We start from the raw sequence: 8,062 nt of genomic DNA, 5'->3' as shown, positions 1-8,062 counted from the left end.
TTGGGGGAGGGGGAGGGAAAGGGGAGGCGGCGGTGGGGAAGAGACAGAAATCTTTAATAAATAAATAAATAAATAAATAAATAAATAAATAAAGATAGGTACATAACAGATCACATCTGAAATCTGCAGAGAACCGCTATCACCATAGAAAAACAGAAGAGGAGCTGGGAACAATAGCTTGAAATGTAAATAGAACCTTTAGCCTGTTCGTGGCGTCAGCGTACACAAAGAAAGCATATGGGAACCAGTTCTCTGAGAGTATGAATATTGGAAAGGAAAACGTGACATGAAGAGGTGGACTAACAATGAGCCCCCATAGTAGGGCAGGTACCCCATCTTAAGGCATCTCACATGGCCCTGTCTTTCACACCACTGCTTCAACATTCACTCAGTGCTGAGAGTAAAATTTTGCCAGCTGCCAAGCACCCACACTGCTTCTCACAAAAAAAAAAAAAAAAAACCAATCAGTTGCACTGGGGCATACACATCAGTCTGCCGTGAGCCCACGGGGACACCTCCAACCAGTGCTGGCCCAGCACTGCCGGTCCATGAGCTCATCAGGAACTGCTTTAATGCCTCTCAAACTGAGCATCTGAGAAAAACTGGACGTCTGAGAGAGATGAAAAGCCGTAAAAACTAATTAATGTGGCTTCATGTCTGCAAAGATGTTGGAAAAGCCGGTATTGCTTTTACTCGGTGATGAGGAAATACTTGGCTCCTCCAGACCAATAAATGGGTTTTTAAGCGAGAAGCTAGGTGAACCATTGACGGCTGGGATTCCCTGGGCCTGCAAGATGCTTCAGCTGGGCGCAGTAGAAGAAAGCCCGGAAATAAGACAGGTTAGAACCACTGAGCCAAGTATTATGCAAACAAGAGGAGGCTCTAATGGAAAGAGCAGGTTTTTCCAAGCCATGGCAGCGAATGGCACTTGAATCACATAACACTCTAAACCTCAGCGATTAGGTGGCAGCCCTTCTCCACTAGAGGAGATTTAGTGGGATCGGCAGGAGCTTCAATTCAAAGTCCCACTAATTTAACATCATTCTCCAGAATAACCTTACCAAGTTCCCTAACTAATGAAGAAACTCAATGGGATTAGGTTGTTTGACTCCCTGCCTAGAGTTTGACATTTTACATAGCCAAGCAAAGAAGTGTGTTACTCCGAGAAGTCTCTCAGACCAAAATTATTTTGAGAATAAAGTTGAAATCTGCTTCCAACTTACTCTTTACTGCTAAATTTCCCTTGAAAATTTCATCTCCACTTTTATAAGCCCAATATATTTCCTACTTAATTTCTTCTTGAGACTCTTAAGGTCAAAAACTTTAAGAGCTAGATTATAATAAGTGATGCTGAATTATATTAAACCTATAAAACTAAAATCTGGCTAAGACCTATGGCTTTGCTAAAATAAATAAGTGGTTTTATTAGCAAATTGAACAGCACATTTAGAAAGGGTCAAGCCTTCTATTGTGTTTATTAACACTGACTTTCATCTCTACCCCAACTGCTCTCGCTCTGCCAACTTCTAACACTGAATAGACTCCTGAGGCCTCATTGGAGCTCAACAGACGTTCTTGAAGTTACTAAATGAACTTTTTCCCAGGATACTGTGCATCCCCAGATTTGAAAGTTGTCTCGGTTACTGTCCTATTGCTGCAAAGAGACACCATGACCAAGCCAATTCTTATAAAAGAAAGCATTTAATTGAGACTTTACTCACAGTTCCAGAGGGTTGGTTCATGATCATCATGGCAGGAAGGGTGACTGTAGGCAGTTAGGCAAGGGACTGAGAGTTCACATCCTGATTCATAAGCAGAAGGGAGAGAGAGAGAGAGAGAGAGAGAGAGAGAGAGAGAGAGAGAGAGAGAGAGAGAGACTGGGCCTGATGTAGGCTTTTGAAACCTCAAAAATGACACATCTCCTCTAACAAGGTCACACACCTTGTTAATGGAACTATTTGGGAAATCCTCTGACCCCCATCTCCCAAATGCAAGAATTATAGATATTTGACATACTTTTGTTTAGCCTGCAAAGCTAACTTTCTGATGCTGTAAGGTCACTTAACAACTAGTTTTCCTTTGCTAGACCTTCCTGTGGTGTCTCCTCCACCGTGACAGCTCCACCCTCGCATTTCCCATGAGGCCTTTCATGCTCTGCTAATAGTTTCCCAAAATGTGTTCTCCTGCTCCCTTCTTATTCATCCACTTTCTAAACGAGCTGGGTTTACTTTACATTAAAGGGCATTTCTGAGCCTCTACCAAGTCTCACATGACTATGAGTTACTAACAGGCATGCAGTGCAACGGGGGGATCCCTGTGGAGCCTGAAGTGATATGAGGCTGGACATGAAGCCAGAGGTGTGGTGTGGGACAATTCTATATTCTATCAATGATGTTTTAAATAAATGTTGATTGGCCAGTAGCCAGGCAGAAAGTACAGGCAAGCCAATGAGAACAGGAGAATTCTGGGAAGAAGGAAGCTCTCTCCCCAGTCTTGTCCAGACACCAAAGAAGGAAGATGTGACCTGCCCTGCCGAAAAATGTAGAGCCATGTGGCTAATATATATACTAGAATAATGGGTTAATATAAGTTATGAGAGCTAATACGAAGCCTGAGCTAATGGGACAATCAGTTTATAACTTATGTAGAACTCTGTGTAATTTTTCATTGGGACATAATGACTGCGGGAACTGGGCAGGACAGAAACCCCAATAAGCAGGCCCTCATGTTACAGAGGTGTACACTCATCTCCTGTCTAGTAGAATGAGATTCTGTACGTGGAGACATTGGATCCCATGTGAGGAATGTCACCTTACATGAAGAATGTGAAAGTGGGTAGGAAAGATGAGAACAATGGAAGAGAGGATGCAGCCTTTGCTTGATTGTACAGACCCCTGAAGAAGGAATGTCCCCTTTCCTAAGGCAGTGCTTGACTGTAGTAAATGGTAGGGGTTCCTTGGTGTAGACAGCAATAGGGTAAAGGATGGGTTTCTCCTTGATCTACCTCATGAGCAGGGAACACCAGCAGAGTTTCCGATGGCAGGGCAGGGGAGCAGTAGGAGATGCCTGTGTCCCCAGGAGCTTAGAGAGAAACTCACCATGGGCTTCCCAAAAAGAACTGAGAAGTGGTGGTCCCACCTGAGCAGATGCAAGCAAGAGACCAAAGATCAAGATTCCAGCTCATCTAGTGACCTAAGTATACCCAGGAGGAACAAGGTTCAAGAACATCAGTCTAGATTTCTGTCATCCACTCATCCCAAGTACAGGCTCATCTTCGTGTTTCTGATGATCTCCTGAGAAGCAGAAAGGTGAAAAGGCATAGCTCCCCCACTCACCCTCCCCATTCCTCCCCCTCCTTTAAAAAATGGTCCAAATAAACACACACCCTGCCACTGGGATGTAGTGAGATGGGGAGAGGACCTTGCACACCGTGGAAATGCCTTGACGTGTTCAGATGCCAGAGTCAGCTGTGACTTTCCTCTCAATCGAGAACAGTATTATCTAAATGTTTTCTTATCGTTACTTTCCAGGTGGAATCTTAATGCCATAGGTTTGCTGTATTTGTGTGTTGTAGGTATCACTGGACTTCATGCATTTTTAACCTATTTTTTTATTCCTCTAAGAACTAATATTCATGCCTCTTTGGGGGGATGTTGGCAACAAGAGTGAGAACACAATAACTAGATTCCTTTTTCTCCCATAGAAGCTCAGGGCCTGGCCCTGTAAGCCTATACACATCTGAGGTTTAGATTTTCCTCTGCTGGAACCGGAGGAGTATACACCCTTACAGGAATAAAATGTCCCGTACATACAGCTGGAGTGGCATCCACTTGATCACTGCATCTTCAAACCAGCTGGCTTCTAATTGGCAAATCGCTCCAAAGCAAAGCCAGCTTTGTTTTGGGGCTAACCCATAGATGCCTGCTCAAATGCAAGCATGAGTGTTTATTTCATGTTTAGACACACAGCGGGCTTCTTGGGACACTACAGTCTAATCACCTTATGCGCTATGTTGTATCTGGGGAGTGTGTGTGTGTTATTTTAACATTGATTTAGTGTGTATGTATGTGTGCTGTATAACTGTGGATATATTCATGCCATTGTGTGTGTGAATATGTGTGTGTGTGTGTGCGCGCGTGTGTGTGTGTGTGTGTGTGTGTGAGAGAGAGAGAGAGAGAGAGAGAGAGAGAGAGAGAGAGAGAGAGAGAGAGAGCATGTGGGTTCTGGGGATGAACTCAGGTCACCAGGCTCAACAACAGGCACATTTGTACACTGAGCCACCTTACTCGTCCATCCTTGAGCATGTTTTAAAGTAATGAGCTTGAAACTTCATTTTTAAAATTTTATTACGAGTGTGTCTATGTGTCTGTGTGTGTCTGTGTGCCTGTCACAGCATGTGGAGGTCAGATCACAACTAGTAAAAACTGGTTCTCTTCTTCCACCGTGTGGGTCTAGGGGATGGAACCTTGGGTCATCAGGTTTGGCAGCAGGCAACTTTATCCGCAGCCATCTAACCAGCCTCAACAGACTTCATACTTCTACCACAGGCTTGAAGTAAGCAACCCAGTGAAGAAAAGCATCAGGATTTTTAAAAATAATCTATCCCTACCTAAGAAAAATTTCCACAAAAAGCATCCACAATCAACTTCCAAGTGCTGTCTGCCTAACCACACTGAGCAGCTCTAAGGGGATAGTAAGTGGTGGCTGCCCGGTGGTGACCTCCCTTCCACACTGGCTAAGAGGCGGCCAGAGCCGCACAGGCTGCTCAGAGCTGTGCTCCAGGAGGCTGAAACTGGGGCTGCCCACTGGGGTGAAGATCCTGAGGAGGAGCTGTGCTCACCACTGCTTGAAGAAACAGCAACACTGGAGTGGAGAAGTGCCTGGGTGACTTGGGATAGTCTTGCTAATGGGCAGGACCTGGAGGAGACCATCCAGCAGCAAAGGTAAACACAAGAGGATAGGACTTCCACCCCACTAATATCCTTGGTCATAGAACACCCCAAACCCAGACACCCACCACCTCCACATGGAAAGAATGATCCAAAGCACATCCGAGAGAAAGTTAGAACTGGCTGGTGTAGGGAATTTTGGCAGAAAGTAGAGTCCTCATCCAGAACTCAGTCCTCATCCAGAACTCTCTCTTTCTCTCTCTCTCTCTCTCTCTCTCTCTCTCTCTCTCACACACACACACACACACACACACACACAAAGGAAAACTAATTTAATGTGTTTGAGTTACTAAGACTAGTGAACCTCCCCCTCAACCTTCAGAGGTTAGCATTAGAGAGAGGAAGAGAGAGAGAAAAAGGTGGAGGGAGGAAGGGAGGAAAACTCTTCTTCCCAACCAGGGGAGCTAGTTGTTTGACTCCAGCTTATATCTCACCTGAACAGGCTTTGATGACTACCCCCTTCTTTCTCCACACCTCTTCTGTAATACTCCCTCTATTACTTCTCAGATCTATAACCCATCTGTTTTTCTCACGTATTCCTTCACTCCCTTTTTTCCTCTTTCCCCATTCTGTCCTTGCTTTATTTTTTTAATTATTAATATCTTTACCTCTAAAGAATTATGAAGTACATGCTTCCTGACAGTACACTAGGGGGCAGTCTCTGAACTTCTGGATACACAACCCAAGTATCCAGTGCCCTCTCCTACAAGTTAACACTGGGCCTGGTGTCAGCAATTGCTGCTGCAGTCAGCTTCCTTTCTCCCTAAAAACTAGTCAGAAACATAAACCCACGTGAAGATAATGCCGGGAGACTCATATCAATAAAAGAACCCCCCAATAAAAGAGGGAAAGAGAAAATAAAAAACAGAGGACCCATTTTTCAAAGCAAAAGAAACACATACATCCACCAACCAACCAAGAGAAGCTGGTCATTACAATAGCTCAGAACTCCTTCATACCGGAAAGCAAAGCACAGGGAAAAATGAAAGGATTTCAGAGTCTTATATTTCAAAAGTAACAAAAAAGACCTCATAGAAGACTCAAGTAAGCAAGGAAATCAACTCAGGACCCTCCCCAAAAAAGGTAACAAAATAGAATGAACAATAAGCAATTAAGAGGAGAAATTCAGAAGCATGTAAGGGAAAATCCAAAAGGAAAAACAACCAAAGAGAAATTCTGGAAGCGAATCAATCGGTGAAATAAATAAGACAATGGACAGCAGCATTGACAGATTGAGAGGAAGAAAGAATTTCAGGGATGGAAGACAAGGTTGGGACAATGATACATTCAGAAACCCAGAAAAATTAATAATTATGACTGAACCTTCTGAGGACACTGGGAGACATCCAAAAGAGCACGCCTAAAATTCATGGAGTAGAAGAAGGAACTGAGATAAAAATTTTAAACATGGACAATTTTATTCAATTAAATTAAAGCAGAGAATTTCCAAGATCTGAAGGGGAAACGTGGGTGCAAGAAGTATTGAGAATCCTAAATAGACAAGATCAGAGAGAAAAAAGAGTCCCCATGACATGCTTTGACAGCCCATATACTAAAAATTGGAATGATACAGAGATTAGCATGGACCCTGTGCAAAGATGACACGCAAATTCATGAAGTATTCCATATCAAAAAAAAACAGACCCCATGACATGTAATCAAGATGTCAAGAATACAAAGCAAAGAAACAATATTAAAAGCTGCTAATGAAAACAAATGTCAATTAGCAAAGAGAAACATCAAGGTAATAAGAGATCTCTCAGCAGCAACAAAAAAAGACAAAAAAATACGTATTTAACATATTTCAAGCCATGAAACTAAATTCCTGCCAAGAAAGATTACTATATTCAGAAAAGCTATCCTTTTTTTAAATTTTTTCCTTTAATAAAAAAGCTTTACACAAACAAGCCATTAGCTTATTCCAAAAAAGTAGTCTAAGGTCTTTGTTTTAAAACAGCTTAAGTTATATGATATATATGTATATGCATAATATATATATTCAGAAACAAAAAATAAAACAAGAAAACACACCAGGTCTTTTTGCTATCCTCTTCTGAAACTTTTGGATCCATTCAGTTCACATTCTAGAATACCTATATTAGCATTGTCTTCACATGGCACCAGTTGAGTGAGTGCTGTGCCAACAGTAATAATCACTGGTATGCATATAAAATGCATCAAAAATTGCTATATGCAACAATGAGATCAGCCATCCCAATTTGCCCCCACTGAAAACTATGTAACCTCCTACAGGTATTAGTGTTCCCACTCTTAGTGTAACTTGATGTTTGAGGGTTCAGTTGTTCCTACTTTACGAGGCAGTTTTCTGTCAGCATCTCAATGTGTAGTTCACTTCCCACTGAAACATGGGATAGGTAATTATTTCCCATAAGTCTGATTGCTTTTATATAGGCACAATTGTTTAAAGACCTCCTCTGACTTTTTGTTGTTGTTCTGGTTTTTCTTTTAGATTTTTTGTTTTTATTTCCATTTTGTGTAGTTTGTTTTGTTTTTTGTTTGGTTGGGGTTTTTTTTGTTTTTTTGAGACAACGTTTCTCTGTAACTTTGGAGCCTGTCCTAGAACTAGCTCTTTTAGACCAGGCTGGCCTCGAACTCACAGAGATCTGCCTGCCTCTGCCTCCCGAGTGCTGGGATTAAAAGTGTGTGCCACCACCACCTGGTCAGAAAAGCTCTTTTAAAATTGATAGAAAGGATGAATGAGATGGCTCATCAGATCAAGCCTCTTACCTCTTCGCCTGACAACTTGAGTTTCATCCCCAGAGCCCACTTGGTAGCAAGAGAGAACGACTCACACAAGCTGTCCTCTGACTTCCCTACGTGTGCCCATGGTGCATATATGCATGTAGGTACATGTGTGTGCATACACACAATAAAAATAAATAAATAAATGAGTGTAAAAATAAGCTAAAGTTGATGGGTAAATAATAACATTTCAGGACAAGCACAACAAATACAATTCATAGGTATAGAAAATACTTGAATAATATACACAGGGGAAGACAATCTCATTCATGAAAATACAAGAAAGAATAAATTTCATGAAAAAAAATAGATGAGCAAGAGAGTTTAGAAGAAACACACCACATCCAATA

The 8,062-nt window shown here is 42.0% G+C and overlaps 1 pseudogene; it reads left to right on the top strand.

Moving 5' to 3' along the window:
- The first annotated feature begins 6,481 nt into the window (after window positions 1-6,481).
- LOC126486621 (uncharacterized) lies at window positions 6,482-6,582 on the top strand (annotated as a pseudogene).
- The last annotated feature ends 1,480 nt before the right edge of the window (window positions 6,583-8,062 follow it).

This window comes from Alexandromys fortis, unplaced genomic scaffold (genome assembly GCF_014885135.2).
Source record: "Alexandromys fortis isolate MF-2015 unplaced genomic scaffold, M_Fortis_MF-2015_v1.1 scaffold_164, whole genome shotgun sequence".
Classification (NCBI taxonomy): domain Eukaryota; kingdom Metazoa; phylum Chordata; class Mammalia; order Rodentia; family Cricetidae; genus Alexandromys; species Alexandromys fortis.
This window is presented reverse-complemented; position numbering and strand designations above follow the sequence as displayed.